This window comes from Condylura cristata, unplaced genomic scaffold (assembly GCF_000260355.1).
Source record: "Condylura cristata isolate star-nosed mole 26May11 unplaced genomic scaffold, ConCri1.0 scaffold00034, whole genome shotgun sequence".
Taxonomy (NCBI): Eukaryota; Metazoa; Chordata; class Mammalia; order Eulipotyphla; family Talpidae; genus Condylura; species Condylura cristata.
Window position 1 is genome coordinate 11,133,584 of NW_004567135.1, and position 15,204 is coordinate 11,148,787.

Consider the following 15,204-nt stretch of genomic DNA (forward strand, 5'->3'; position numbering starts at 1 on the left):
GCGGCGGGGCCGGGGCCGGGCATCCGAGAGCCGCGACACCGCGACCGAAGACCCCGGCGCCCGCGCCTCTGGGCAGCTGGGCGCTTTCAGACTTGGAGGAGACTGGCAGCCCTGGAAGTCGCTTTGCCACACACAGTGGGGCGGGGGGCGGGGGCTCAGTGAACGGTGCCAGCTCTCCGGGGGGGATGAGAGCCGGTCGTGCCCCAACCTGGGGACTGGAGGACCTGGGGAATGGACGCTCACAGTGCGCCTTCTCGGAGCAGGCTGCCCGGGAACGCGGGGCCCCGTGCACCTGTGTAAGGGGGCTTCAGATCAGGCCGAATGGCTATCTGCGATGGTTTGTGTGACCCGCCGGCTCCGCTGTCCCCATAGCTTTGGGGGTAGGTGAGGGTGATAGCTGCTCGCATATGACTCGCCCTGGCTTTCGGCAGCCAGTGTTTGTTTGTATTGGGTGTGAGTGTTTCCACTTGGGAAGAGCGCTGTCCGTCTGAAAGCCTGAGTGCCTCTGCAGAATCCTTGTGCGGTGCCACGACCCGGTGTACTTTTCCCCGTGAGGATGTGAGGATGTGAGGATGTTGGTCCCAGGCATGACTGTTCTTCCCCTGCCTGTTTGTGTTCAGGGATCATTTGAGGTGGCTGGAGTGTGTGGCCGGCGGGCTCCATCCCTTTAGACCGAGCAGAGCTGGAAGAAAGCTGTCTATACCTGCCGGGTCCAGTCTTTTGGAGGGGTAGTGGCGTCTGCTCTTGCCTGCAACAGTTTAGAGAACAGTCTGGTTGAAGGGAAGTTGAGGTCTTTGCCTTTTTTTGATGGAACAGATTGTGGAGACCCCCAGAAAGTGGCGACCTTTTTGTTTTTTAAAGATTTATTTACTTATGCACACAAGAGCTGGGGTGCAGGCCAGAGGTGGGGTGGGGTGGGGGGTGTGTGTGAGAGAGGATTCACCAGAGAAAGGGTGGGGAGCAGAGCAGGCAGATGTGCTGAAACACACTGCTGAGGGGAGCAGCAGGTGGGACAGAAGGGGTCAGCTGTGCCACGGGGGTCACCTCCCTGGTGGTGACTTATGCTGCAGTGGATGAGGACAGCTTCACAGTGCTGTTGTGGCTCCACCGGCGAGGGCCTCGAGGAGACCATTTTGAATCTTGAGATTTGTAAAAATCTGCTTTTAAAGTTGGCCCAAAGACAGAAAGGGATCCTTGTATTGGCCCAGCTCTCCTTCCACTGCCCAGGCAAACGAGTGGTAGAATCCTTCGTTTTTCAGGACTTTCTGGGCCTCTGGACACTTTACTGTGGCCTGAGGACAGGGCCCTGAGGCATCCATCCCAGCAGGGCAAGGCCACCTCTGGTTTGACGGGTCACCTATGAGAAGACCGTGCTGTCTGTTACCCCATCTCTTCCTTTCCCCTTTGCTTTCTGTTTTCTCCCCATTTGGGGTTCTGCCATTTGATTCAAGAGTGGGCAGGGAGCAAGGCACGCCAGTCTGGGAGACTGGCAGGGGTGGCCTGGTGCGTGATGGCGATGGTGTCAGTGCTTCGGTTCTTTCTTCATTCCCACAAGATTCTGGAGGCTTACTTAGCACATTGTGAAAGAAAGGAACAAGTGACTCTCTGTGCTGTTACCCCCATCGCCCCAAGGATGCAGCTGTCCTGGTGGGAGCTCACCTGCTTAGACCAGGCATGTGTCCGGACTTCCAGGGTGTCTGGTCCCAAGGCAGTGTTGGCGGAGTGGGGCGGCTCATGCTTGGGGTTAGAAATATCTGGGTACAGATCCTCACAGTCATTTGCTGCTTTTAAACTCTCAGGCTCAGCTTTCTGGTGAGTAATAGAGGAGAGGGAGAATGCTGGTATCTATCCTGTTTGTTGTGAAGACTCAGTGTTTGCAGAGATCCTGGCATACTGTGTAGTATATCCCTCTGCACACCCTTTGATCAGCTGTGTTGCGTTCATTTATGCTTATTTTGCTAATGTGACTCAAACATTTACTATAGACCCTGCACCAGTTCTTCAGGATAGCTAGAGACCCAGGTGGTGGTGGGACTAGGGCTTTGTCACAGGGTGTCTAATGCCCATGTTCTAATTTCACTTTTGCTTTGACCCCAGCATAGACTGTCTGGACACACTAAGTGTCAGTATCAGATTCCATCCTTTTATTTCTTCTTATTTTAAAGATTGATTTATGTATGCATACAAGAGCTGGGATGTAGTGTAGGCCAGAGGTGTTGGGGGTGAGAGAATTCACCAGAAACAGAGTGGGGAGCAGAATAAGCAGATGGACTGAAGTACACTGCTGAGGGGAGCAGTGGGTGGGACAGGCGAGGTCTGGTGCCCTGTGGGTCAGCTCCCTGTCCGGGATCAAACTCATGCTGCAGTGGCTGGAGATAGTGGCCGCCTATAGCTTCATAGTGCTGAGACTTAAACTCTTCCGCCACCAGAGAGGCCTCTGAAGGCCCAGAGGGGTCAAGCAGTGAGTAGCAGAACTGGGGTCAGAATCCCGTCTTCATTTAGCATTCTGCCTCCCGCTCAAGGGTCAGGGTGTCTGGACTCCCAAGCCACCGTCATCTCACAGGCCTGTACTGGAGCAGTGGTGCCTTGGGCCGTGTCTTCCATCTTGTGGCTCAGATGAAGTGGTTAGGAGGCAGAAATACTCCCCTCCATCCTAGGGGAATGCAAGGATGCCAGGTCTGGAAGGGTCCTTCTGGAGGCCTTTAAAATGATGCCTGCTCAGCCCCTGTGACCCTGCCAGGTAGAGGGAGTCTCCTGTCTTTCCAGATCTCCAGGGAAACACAGAATGTCACAGCCTCCTTTGACTTCCACGCTGGAGCCACAGGCTAATACCTGTGCTGGTCACAGGCACTACCTGTGGCCTTCCTGGGGGAAGCCGAGGATTCTGGTCATCAGCTTTGCTCTGCTGAGGTCAGTCCTGGGGCAGCGGGGAAAGCTAGACCTACGAGGGCCAGTGCGGCTTTACCTTGTCTGTCTTCTTTTGCCCCTCATGACCCTTCCCTGGCAGACTGGGGACAACAGCTCCCTTTAAAGCTCTGAAATTGGAGCTGAACAGCTGCTTTCCAGCCTTCCCCCCCTGGAGGGGGGGGGGGCCGGCTTTGGGGCCCAGGTGGAATTGGGGGCAGGGCTTTATTACTGGGGTACAGTCTCCAACTCTCCGGTTGCCTAGATCCCTCTGAAATGACATTTCTTCCTGGCGGTTGGCTGTGTCCGCGTGGCCTCCTAATCGCAAGTCTCCTGTGTGATTCGGCCTGGAGCCTTCTGCTCGCAGTGACGGGATCTTTGGGAAAATTTTCACTGGAACTGCTGTCCCTAAGACCCCTGCCCACATCCTCCTGCTTTTATACTGGCAGGCTCCCTGGCAGCGCCGAGGGTAGGCGGGCCCCCATGGGTGGGGACTCTGCTTCCTTTGACCCAAACTTCACGGGAACAATAGACTTCAGAGGAGTCACCAGGCGCAGGAAATGGGAGCTGTGCTAAGGCAGGGGTGACCCTTCTGGGGGATGGGATCGCATATCCGGCCTGAAGGAAAAGCAGGGTGTTGGGGGCAGTGCAGAGGGCACTGGGGAGGGGCTGGTGACACACAGGGTGGGCCTCTCCTCCGAGGGGGCAGTTGACTCAGTGAAACCTGAGCTGCTGGGGCCTTTGTTTGGCTGGCTTGCTGCTTTCTGTCTTGCTTGCCGAGGTGCTGTGGTCTCGCCAGCCTCCACTCAGCCGAGCTCAGTCTTGCCAAAACCAGGTCTTCCCCTCCCGTCAGCCCCCTGAGATGTCTGTGTGAATCTTCCCGGCTGGGATAAAAGGCTCGTTTTGATTTTCCTTGGCTGGCCTCCATTCTGGCAAGGGGGCCTTGAGCAATAGCTGACTGAGGAGGCATCTCTCCTGCGGGGAGCTCTGGGTGGGGAGCCCACAGGCCCCGTCAGCTGGGGAACACAGAAGGATCTTTCTTAGCCATGTCAAGGCAAGGAGATACCTCCGACCGGCCGAGGGAGAGTCCTGCTTGAAGCAGGTGGTGGTGTGGTCCAGGAGGCAGAAGAATCCTATCTTGCCTTCATCTTTGTCCAGGTAGAACAGACTTTGTGAGGTGCTGAGGCCAGTTTTGGGTCAGGCCACATTGAGCTGCTTGCGTGAGTTCGCCAGATCTTACCGATCGATCAGGTTTTGAGAAAGACGGCAGTGAGTGACCACAGAAACACTGTGGGGCCGGGGAGGAACCTGACAAGTGGGAGATGGTGGGTGGCAGAATACCAAATACTGCCCTCATCTGTTTCTTCAGGGGCCTGAGATTTCCAGGGGCTCCCGGAAATGACAGGCTGCTAAACTTCTTATTGATCCCTTCCCAAAATCCAGGTCAGTCTTCTGAACAACCAATTTGTGGGGACTTCAAAAATGAAGTTGAGTAACCCACAGGGGCTCCTCTAAGTCCTGGGAAAAGAATCTAATTGGGGGTGGGGGGCGGGACCTTTAGAAAAGGCTTGAACCTCTAATGATGGTCTTGGGTTCAAGAGAAATAAACAACATCAGGCCAGTACGTTGCATTTGTAACTGGTTGGCAACGACGCTGGGTACCGAGCCCAGCACCCTGAGGCGTCCCAGTGGTAAACCCCAGAGCTCTCTTAGGCTCTGTCCCCTTTCAACTCTGGGGTGTTGAGGAGCGCAAGCAGGCAGCAAGACAGAACCAGACTCTTGTTAATAGACTAGAGTGCTGAGACTCGCAGAACTATAAAATAAGTGCTTTTTTCCTATTAAAGTTAGTACATGCTCATTGTAGAAAATCTTTATTAAGGATAAAACAAAGTGGTACATTTTTTTTTAAAGATTTATTTGTGCATACTGAACTGGGGTACAGGCCAGAAGCTCAGGGGCAGTGAGAGGCTTCACCAGAGACAGAGTGGGGAGCAGAACAGGCAGATGGACGAAGTACACTGCTGAGGGGAGCAGCGGGCGGGTCAGGAGAGGTCTGCCGCGCTCTGTGGTCACCTCCGGGGCAGGCGGGAATCGAACTCATGCGGAAGTGGCTTTAGCTTCTTAGTGCTGTGCTTTAACCCCCTGCGCCACCAGGGAGGGCCCAAAGTGGTACATTTTACCAGAACTCAGAGAACGGTTAGTATTTTGGTGTATATGCCTCTGAATCTGTGTCTAGGCGAATCTGTAGATCAACATAATTGATGATACTTGTCTGTTTCTCCCTCCTGAATACTTTAGTGAGTAATATCCCATGTCATAAACAATGCTTTAAGGCCATAATTGCAAGATAGGGATAGTATTATAGGAATACACTTTAACTGCAACCTCCTAGACTTTAAAAAATTGTTTTCAGTCAGTGTTTAGCCCTTAAAAATGACTTGACATCAGGCTGTGTTAACCTTATTTCAAGATGAAATCCAATGGGTTTAAATATCAAGTCCTGCCTTCAAGTTCAAAACATCAATTATATAAACATAGACTATGAACTTGAGGTTTGGGTTGATGGAGGAAGGAGAAGGGAGAGGAGCGTTCAGTAAGTGCCTGCAAGGTGCCAAGCTTTTTTCTAGACATTTCAGCCTCTCTTGTCTCCTTTAACCTTCATAGCAGCTCCTTGACATAGGGTTTGTTTGCTCGCTTGTTTCTGAACTTCTGCTGATGGAGAGAAAAACCACAGGGAGCTGATGCTGGCTGCAGCATGAACCCAGGCCAGCGTGACTCTTCCCGCGGCCTCAGGGCGCTGGGGTGGGTGTGCTGGAGCTGTGGTGGGGTCTGCGTCACGTCACGGGAAACCTTGGCCTACCAGGCTGCGTGCTGCCCCTGGGGAGCCGTGCCTGGGTGAGCAGGGTGGGTCTGCGTAGACCTGTGAAGTACCGAGTTTGCGATACTGTGCCATAGCTGAGGTTGTGAGGGACTGGGACCCCGCTATCTGGCTGCTGCCACCTCACTCCAGAAGGCACATGCCCTTTGGAGCAATAGCAGAGCAGGTCTGCGGACCGGAAGTCCAGACTTCTCCATGTGGAAGGACTAGAACCACGTAGCCGAGAGCCACGTGGAGCGTTGTGGTGGAGTAGACCTTGCTGGGGATGCTTCGGAGGTGGCTGCTCCGTGTGGTCCTGGGCCTCCACATATATGTAGGTGGAGGGCAAGTGTTTTTCTTTGACATTTCTGCTGGAGGGAGCTAAAGCTGCCCCCGAGGCTGGAGGTCAGGCTGAAGTGTGGGGTAGGAAGGGGCAGTTCTGAGACGTCAGAAGGGACAAACCGGAAGGATGCAAGAATTTGCCTGCATCCGATTGTCTTTGCACAGTTGAATGAGCAGGGAGCTGGGCCAGGCTGGCAGGGGCACATCACCCCAACACGAGTGGCGGCTGTGAGCCCCCACTTCAGAGCTGTGCCTTTCTACAGAAATACGATGAGAAGCTGATAGGTGATTTATCTAGGAGCCACATTACAGTTATCTAAGAGCCAAGAAGGAAAAAGAACTGGGTAAAAAGAATTCGGCTTATGTATTTTATTAAGCTGCTTTGTCTACAAGAGTACTATTGACACGTAATGAGTAGTAAGAAGTATTATTGAGATGGTCAGAGTTAGACTTTCCCCTACAAAATGCGAGATCCGGCGTGCAGTGTCCAGTTGACAGCAGCTGGTTTGTTCCGCCGATGAGGAGCGCGCTTGGCCACCTGGATCTGGGAACTCGTGTTTGGACAGTAGCTGCTGAGCCAGCCTGCCAGGTTTTAGGCGGCTCTTCTGCCTCTTATCAGCTCTGTGGCCGTAGGCAAGTTATTTCTGCAAAATGTGGATGGGAATACTAATAGCACCAACTCCATAGGGTTGATGTGAAGATTAGATGAGTTGATATCGGTAAAGTGCTTGGTTTTGTGCATCGCCCTGTGCTTATCAAATAAATGACCTATGGATGGTCCTTAGACTAGTGTGTGTGAGGGGGTGAGGCTCGTGCTGTGCTCAGAAAAACCCAGTGGTCGTGGCCCTTGGGTGTCACTGGCAGGCCTGTGTCTGTGCCTGTAGTGCCATGTCATGAAACCGTCAGACACGCCTGCTCTGCTGTTTCTGCACAGAGGGCCTGCCTTCCGGATGTGGCAGCACCCTGGTCACCAGGCAGCTTCTAGTTGTTCAACAGGTGTGTCCTGGGCATCTGCTGCTGGGCGCTTGGAACCATGGTGTGGCGTGGAGGAAGCAAAAACATCCTCAGAAATGGTCCATCGTAAATTGCATGACTTCATGTTGGAATGGGAGGTGATGTCACTTCCAGCACTTGGGGTTTAAGCAATCACCAGGTGGCTTATGCAAGACAAGAAGTAAACTCGTACCAGTGGCTTCTGATACCCTCTGAGAACACTGCCAGTCCAGTGCCAGCAGCCCTCCTGTCTTGGCACTGGCCCTTTCTGCTTGCACCTGCCCTCAGTCCATTCACAGTGGACCCTGAGCACCCCCGCAGGGCCTGGCACAGTGCCACGTGCTGTGGCAGGGAGTGTTCTGTGGAAGACCTGGTCCCTGTCCTCTAGGAGCTTGCTTTCTAGCAGGGCAGACTGACCATAAGTGGCAAGATGAAAGGAAGGCTAATTAAAGGGGCGAACACTGCCAAGGGGGCACCTGGTAAAGGGTGAGTCATTCTGGTGGGGCTGGGAGGGGTCAGGAAGGCTTCACAGAGGAGGAGGCACAAGCTAGCTTTGAAGGATGGGTGGGTGGGGTTCTGATAGCTCTGTGTGTGTGTGTGTGTGTGTAAGAGAGGGACATAGAAAAGGAAGAGAGGAGGAATATCTGTGAGAAGACAGAAAAGGTAGTGAGTTCAAAGGTATGACCTTGGAATCTAGAGGAGTGGCGAAAACTGGGTTGTGAATGAGGTGAACTTGAGCTGTGCCTTCTAGACAGAATAAAGAGGGTTTTAAATTTTTTTGTTAGTGTGAAAGACCTTTAATAGAACTAGTGTGCATAGAGAAAGAAGAGAAGGCTATTTCCTAAAATAGTTTCCCAACAAAACACCCCAAACTCTCCTCCCCACCCCCATGCAGGTATATGTTCAGCCAGACAGCATCTGGCCAGAAGCAGGACACTTGGGGCTTGAAAGTTTGCCAGTTTAAGGTACCTCCTGGTGGGGAATCACAAGAAAGGGGCTAGCGGGGTCTAAAGCGGAGATTCAGAATTCAGGATGTACTAAATAAACCACCATGAAGTCAGGACAATGGCTGCCATTGACCAGAAACAGCCTCCCACCTGTCTCTCCCCCATGTGCCTCTTCTAAGTCTTCTTCCCAACAACACCGGCATATAGTTCAGCCATAGAAGCAAGACGAGGAGGATTTATTTCATTTAAAAATTTTACATACCATAGAATTTACTCATTATAGTGTACAGTTCCAGTGGTTAGGACAAATGTGTACTGGGTACTTACCACCACAATCAGGATCAAGATAGTTTCCTTGTTCTGCCTCTTTGTGGTCCATCCCTCCAGTCCCCCGATGTCTGTCCCCTGACAACACTGATCAGTTCTCTTGGAACTGCTTTTTCAAGAATGTCGAATTGAAATGGAATGAATTGCATGTGGCATTTGGGTCTGCTTCTTTCACCCATTATGATGCCTTGAGATTCAGCCAAGTTGCTATGTAATCAGTAGTTTGTTCCTTTTGATGGCTGTGTAGTATTCCATTCTGTGATGTACCGCAAGGTGTTTCTCCATTCACTGGTTAATAGATTTGGAGTTGCTTTTCAGTGTTTGTAGCTGATTATGAGTAAGGCCAATATGTACACAATGAGTAGGCTTTTGGTAAACACAGACTTTCGTTTCTTTTGGATCAGTATCTAGAAGTGAGATTGCCAGGTCATGTCTAGAAGTGAGATTGCCAGGTCATGTATGCTTGTTTTCAGAGCCAGCTAGACTGTTTTCCAAAGTGCACACTTTTGCATTTTTACCAGCATAGTCTGAGCATTCCACTGCTCCCCATCTTCAACAGAGCTCTGTGTTGCCAGCCTTCTCTGTTTTGTTTTTGCCTCTCTACTAGGTGTATAGTGTTATCTCCTTGTGCTTTTAGTTTGCATTTTTCTGATTGCTAATGATGTTGAACACCTTTTCTCGTGCTTATTTGCCACTCACAGAACAACAGGTGAAGTGTCTGAGCCTTTTATCTGTGTTTTCTTTTATTTAAAAAAATAATTTAATAAAAAGGTTTTATTTTTGCATAGAACTAGGGTACAGGCCAGAGGTATGGAGGCTGGGGGTGAGAGGATTCACCAGAGACAGTGGGAGCAGAACAGGCAGGTGCACTGAAATACACTGCTGAGGGGAACAGCCCGGGTGGGGGGAGGAGGGTGGTGGTGGGGGGTCAGGAGAGGTCTGCTGCGCCATGTGGGTCAGCTCCCTGGCCAGGGGTTGAATTCACATTGCCATTGCCTGTCAGGGTTAGCCTTCATGGTGGTAATGCTGAGATTTAACATCTTACAACAGAAGAATATTGTCATCTTCTGCTGTTGTAAGGGGCTCTGAATATCCAATAAGAATTTGTCACCCTCTCTTCACGTGCAAAGGTGGAATGGGTGGCGAATGGTCTGTGAATAAAAGGAGGGACAGGGCCCTCTGTGGAGTTCTGTTCTGGTTTGGCACCTGCTGTCGAGCCCACTTCAGATAGGCACAGGTGAGCCTCTGGGTTTGCTGGGCACCTTCCCTGCAGGGCTGGCCGCCCCCAGTCTATTGCTCGTGACTCACCAGTCAGGGCAGCCCAGTCCAAGCAACAAATGCTTGTGCTCAGCCTGGGTTTCAACTACTTCCATGGCCTTGTTTCCAAATTGGATGACCATGCTTTCTGGAATGGGGGGTGGGGCACCTGTGAGGGGTAAGTGTGGCTGGTGCAAGAGGGAATCAGTGGGATGACTTTTCTGGGGCAGGGTGGGTCCTCTGTGCTGGTGACCTCAACCTGGGGTCTGAGGGCTTTGGGTTACTAGAATTTCTAGAGCATTTCACCTGCAACTCTGTCGCTGCGCAGAAATGTTATTCTGGACATTTCTATGAAACATTTCCTTTTTTTTTTTTTTCTTCTATGAAACATTTCTATGACAAATGACCAAGGCTAGGATGCAGTTGCGTGCTACCTCCCGGCTGGGCTGTGTCACTGGAGCAATGGCACTGTCTTGATGCTGGTGCCTTCATTCTTCCCTGGGGCAGGCCTTTCCCGGGGATGATTAAGCTGGAAAGCATTCCAAGCCGGCTGCCCGAGGGAGTCCCCGTGGGCTCCTTCTCTTTCCCTGCTGCTCCTGGTCCTGGATTGCTGCTCCCAGAGCGGAGAGATCCTGCCTGGACCTCCCAGGGCATGGGTGTACCCCGAGGTCCCACCCAGCCAGTTGGTGCTCGCAGGACCTGGTGGAGCGGGATCCCCATGTGTCTCTTTGGGGTTACCCAGGCATTTGAAGAGCAGTACATAGTGTAGTTGCTGCCAGCAGCTGGGGAAGCCACGTTTGATGGCAATCAGTGGCAAAGCCTTTTGGCAAATACTTCCGGGTGTGTGCGTGGGGCGGGAGGTTCATTAACAATTTATCAGGTTCTGGATCTGAATTTACCCAGGACAGGTCTGTTCAGTAAACTGGTCCCAGGTACCTCTGCCTTTCCAGCCCATTCATTACTTCTGCTCTTCTGCTTTATCGTAGAATCTTTTTTTAAAAAAAAGATTTATTTATTTATGCATACAGAACTCGGGTACAGGGCAGAGGTGCAGGGGCAGTGAGAGGATCCACCAGAGACAGAGTGGGGAGCAGAACAGGCAGATCGATGAAGTCCACTGCTGAGGGGAGCAGCGGGCGGGTCAGGAGAGGTCTGCCACGCCATGTGGTCACCTCTGGGGCAGGCGGGGATCAAACTCCTGCTGAAGTGGCTTTAGCTTCTCAGTGCTGTGCTTTAGCCCTCTGCGCCACCAGGGAGCAGCCCCCCCATATCTTTACTGGTGACGCGATGGTGTATCTTTACCACTGACTACAACTCCTCTCTGACCATCTTTTCTTTAGTCCCCTCTCTTTTTGGGAGGGAGGCAGGGCGTGCATGGGGGTGACAGGCTCAGGCAGCAGGTGTGGCACCGGGCTGAGCTTCCTCCCGGGAACCTGTTGGGAGGTGCTCCCAAGTGGGCACTTTGCTGGGACCCAAAGATGTTTCATCACAGCTTCTTCCCCCTTGCGCGGCTCCACGGGTGGGGTGGGTGGGGTGGAGCGGAGTAGGGAGGGGAGTGGACACCCACCTTCTGTGACCCACTTTTTGGACGTTTCAGGGCTAGGCCCACAGACACCCACAGGCCTGGCTGCTTGTGAGGAGTGGCTGGAGGCCGCTTCCCAGGCCCCACCCCCTGCACAGCCAGGGCTTGGGGCTGGAGCCAGCACCCACCTCCCCGCCACCCCCTGGAGATCTGGGAGGCGGCGGAGAGTCTGCTGGCCGGTCCAGCCTAGGGGACCTAAATCCACTCAGGAATGTTATCTCCCTCCGTTTCTTCTCAGCGCCAGCACCCACTGCCCCTGAGACTCCTCCCACTGGCCTGCTTCCTGGAGTACCTGTCTGCTCACCTATCTCTCTGGTGTGTCTTCCTTGTTCCTCCTGCTCTCCTTCCTCTCCCTGCTGGGGCCTCCCTGCTCCTCGTGCCTCTGTATCATCCCTCGGCAGCCCCAGAGGAGCCCTCTCAGGCCAGGGCTGAGCCGACAGCTTACGGATACAGGTGAACTTGACCGCACCACAGTGCCACGAGGAGACAGCCTTATCACCTCTGGGAAACTCAGAAGTTTAGCAGCAGCTTGACCGGGCCTACAGGGCCAGCACGAGGCCGAGGCAGGGTCTGAGCCCAGGCCTCCGACCTCAGAGTCTCCTCGCCCATCGCGTGGTCCTGGCCGGGCAAGCCTGACAGGGTCAGCCCGTGGCCTGTGTCCCCACGTCCAACACATGTAGGTGGGACTGTGGGTCTCCGTTCCTCTCATCCGGTCCTGTTCCTCTTCTGTGCCGTAGGTGTGTAAGCCTTTCCACACTGAAAGGGCAGTGTGTGTGTGTGTGTGTGTGGGGGGTGGCCTGAAGGGGGGCTGTGCTCTCAGCTCTGCATGTGCTCCCACAGGTGAGAAGACAGAAAGTTCAGGAGAGTTAAGTGGGTTGCTCATCACTGCAGAACAGGTAAGGGACAGATCACAACCAGGCTGTAAGTTTCTTTTAGCAGACCAGGCTTCTGTAGTGCTTCCCTGGAGCTTTGAGTACTTAGGAGAGCAGGGTGCTGCTTAGCGCCGAGGGCGGGTGCTGGGACAGGGGTGGGGATGTAGGCGCTGGAACACCCAGGCTGCTTATTTTATCCTCCAGCAAGCCTGGCAGGCCTTGCGAAGTCACAGCCGGGCCAGTCTGGTCCAGCTGGGTCCATGGTCCGGCCCAGTCCAGACCAGTTCTTTCCTTGTTGATGGACTTCTCCCTCTCTTCCTTAACCCCCTGGTAACTGCCCTGTCTTGTCTCTTCATTTCTAGTTGTAAGTAGGTGTGTTTTGGGCTCAGATCTCCTAAGTGCTTCCTTCTTCCCTTCTCTGCTCCCATCTATCTATTCCCTGGTGCCTTTCAAAATTTTTTGGTGAAATATACATAGCATAATCGCACTTTTTTTTAGCTGTTTGCTAGCATGTACCATTCACTGGCATTAAGTACCTTGACAATATTGTGTTACCATCACCATCCGCCGTTAATGTTTTTCAATTTTTTAAAAAAGATTTATTTATTTGTGCATACAGAACTGGGGTACAGGTCAGAGGCTCAGGGGCGGCAAGAGGCTTCACCAGAGACAGAGTGGGGAGCAGAACAGGCAGATGGACGAAGTACACTGCTGAGGGGAGCAGCGGGCGGGTCAGGAGAGGTCTGCCGCGCCATGTGGGTCACCTCCGGGGCAGGCGGGAATCGAACTCATGCGGAAGTGGCTTCAGCTTCTTAGTGCTGTGCTTTAACCCGCTACGCCACCAGGGAGGGCCTGTTTTTTAATTTTTTAAAGATTTTATTTATTTATGCATATAAGAACTGGGGTCTAGGCCAGAGGTGCGGGGGTGGGGTGGGGTGGGTGAGAGGATTCACCAGAGACCATGGGGAGCAGAACAGGCAGATGTGCTGAAACACACTGCTGAGGGAGCAGCGGGCGGGTCAGGAGAGGTCTGCCGCGCCATGCGGGTCAGCTCCCTGGCTGGGGATTGAGCTGGTGCCTCAGTGGCTGGCGATAGCTTGATTGCACTGAGTCATCAACCTGTGTTGATTTTGTCTGAACTCACCTGTTTTTCATATTTCATGTGAATCAGACAGAATTTATCCTTTTGTGACTGACTTATTTCATCCAGCGTAGTGCCTCACTCTTTTTTTGAAAGCAAAATCCATGGCGTGGATGCACCTGCTCACCTGTGCTGAGCCTTGGGCTGGCTCCCCTGGAGGCACACAGTGCCTTTTGATGTTAATCTCCCCACCAGGTGCACTGGCCCTGGGGCTACTGATAAAATCTCCCTCCCTCCCCCAAGATGTTTACTGTCAAGGTTTACGGAGTTACCCTTCCTGGGCACTGTGGGCTCCTGTGATTTGTAGTCTCTGCCCTGTAGAGCTGCACTGAGTTAGCAGAAGCCAAACCGTGTCCTGCAGGGCGATGCTGGGCCAGCGTCCTGTGGGCCTCCGGCACACTGTCCTCACCAGCTGATGAGTTCCTAATCTGCTTTGTTTGCTGCTGTTTGGCGGAGCCTCTCTGAGCTCACATCCAGGGTCTGCCCCTCACGCTGAGGGGGGCATGATTTTTCTCTGGCAGGCTCACCCCAGCCTCGCTGCTTCTGGGAACCCTCGCTGGCACGTCAGCACTACTCTGGGGACCATTTTAAACAACTCAAGCAGCCACAGCAAGCACAAACATGCAGAAACCTGAGTAGACCGTGGAAGGACACATGTGCCCAGCAGAGCACTGGGCCTGGGAGGTGGCCGCGGCCCTGCCCTCGGGGTGGGTAGTGCAACTCAAGCTGCAGATTTTCGTGAGCAGGTGAATTTGCATATACGGATCGGTAAATTCTGCAACTGAATTTGCATCCTTATAGGGCGCCCTGGATGCCTGCCGGCTACTGGGCCAAAGGACACAGAGGGCCGAACTGGCCGCATGTGACCTGTAGCCAAGGACGGCCTGGCTCAGGTTAGGTAGATGCTGGGCGTGAAAATAAGCAGGGGGCGTTGGGCCAGGGAACATGTGTCCCCACGTCCGGGTCCCCTGCGCCTCTCCTTCCTGCGACCCCGCTGTCTCTATGGAAAGCTGTCCGGTGGTTCTCAGGTGGAGGTGATGGTGTAGAGGAGTGCAGGAGACAGCCCTGGGCCCGGCTCCATTTGCGAGGCCTGCTGGCAAGTCACCTGTCAGGCCCAAGTCCCTTCACCTGTACGCTAGAGAGCACTTCTCTCCTCCGCAGGCTTCCGCTCCGGAGGGCTACCCTGCATTGCCTCAACCCTGCACCCCTGAGCCGGTATCCCTTCTGGAGGCCGGGAGCGGTGCCGAGATGGGGGGCCAGGGCGACTTGAAAACACAGCTCCTCTTGGCTGGCCGGTCCTGTCTGGCGGCCTTTCCTGTTACTCTTCACATCTCACTTAAACCCTTCATGCTGCAGAGTCCGACTCGTGCAGCTGCTGTTGTCTGTAGCTGCTGGCAGAGAGGTTGAGAGGCTCTGGTGGGCGAGAGGTGTCTTGCTGCGGGGCAGGCCGACAGAACTGAGAGCCCCTAAGAACTCGGGCATGCGCACAGCACTTCCCCAGGGGCCCCCACTTCCCCAGAGGCCCCCACCTCCAGGGTGTTGGGCGGATTAGGGAAGGTGAAACGTGCTGAGCTCAGTGCCAGGCGTAGGGGAGGCGCTCACCAGGGGTGCCGTGTCCTGGATACCCCCTCCCGTGTCCAGGCCTCCTCCCCGGGCGTTGGGCCTCCCGAATGCACCTGCAGGGCCGGAGCTGTGGGAGAGCAGCACTGTACCTGGAGAAGGGCCTCTCACCTGGCCTTCCTTTCCTTGTCCAGCCTCCTGAGTTTGCTAGGCGCCTGGGGCATGTGGGTCTGCCCTGACCGCCGCTGCCCTAACCCGGAAGAGGCGAGCAGGACTCTGACTGAGAACAGAGGCCAAGGCTGGCTGGAGGCGGCACCTGCAAGGCCATGCGAGCGGGCAGGCGGCAGGTGTCACAGGCCCGAGGCCAGTGTGAGCTGGGTGTGGGGACTTCAGGGCGAGGCTCGGGCCTTTGTGCAGGCTCT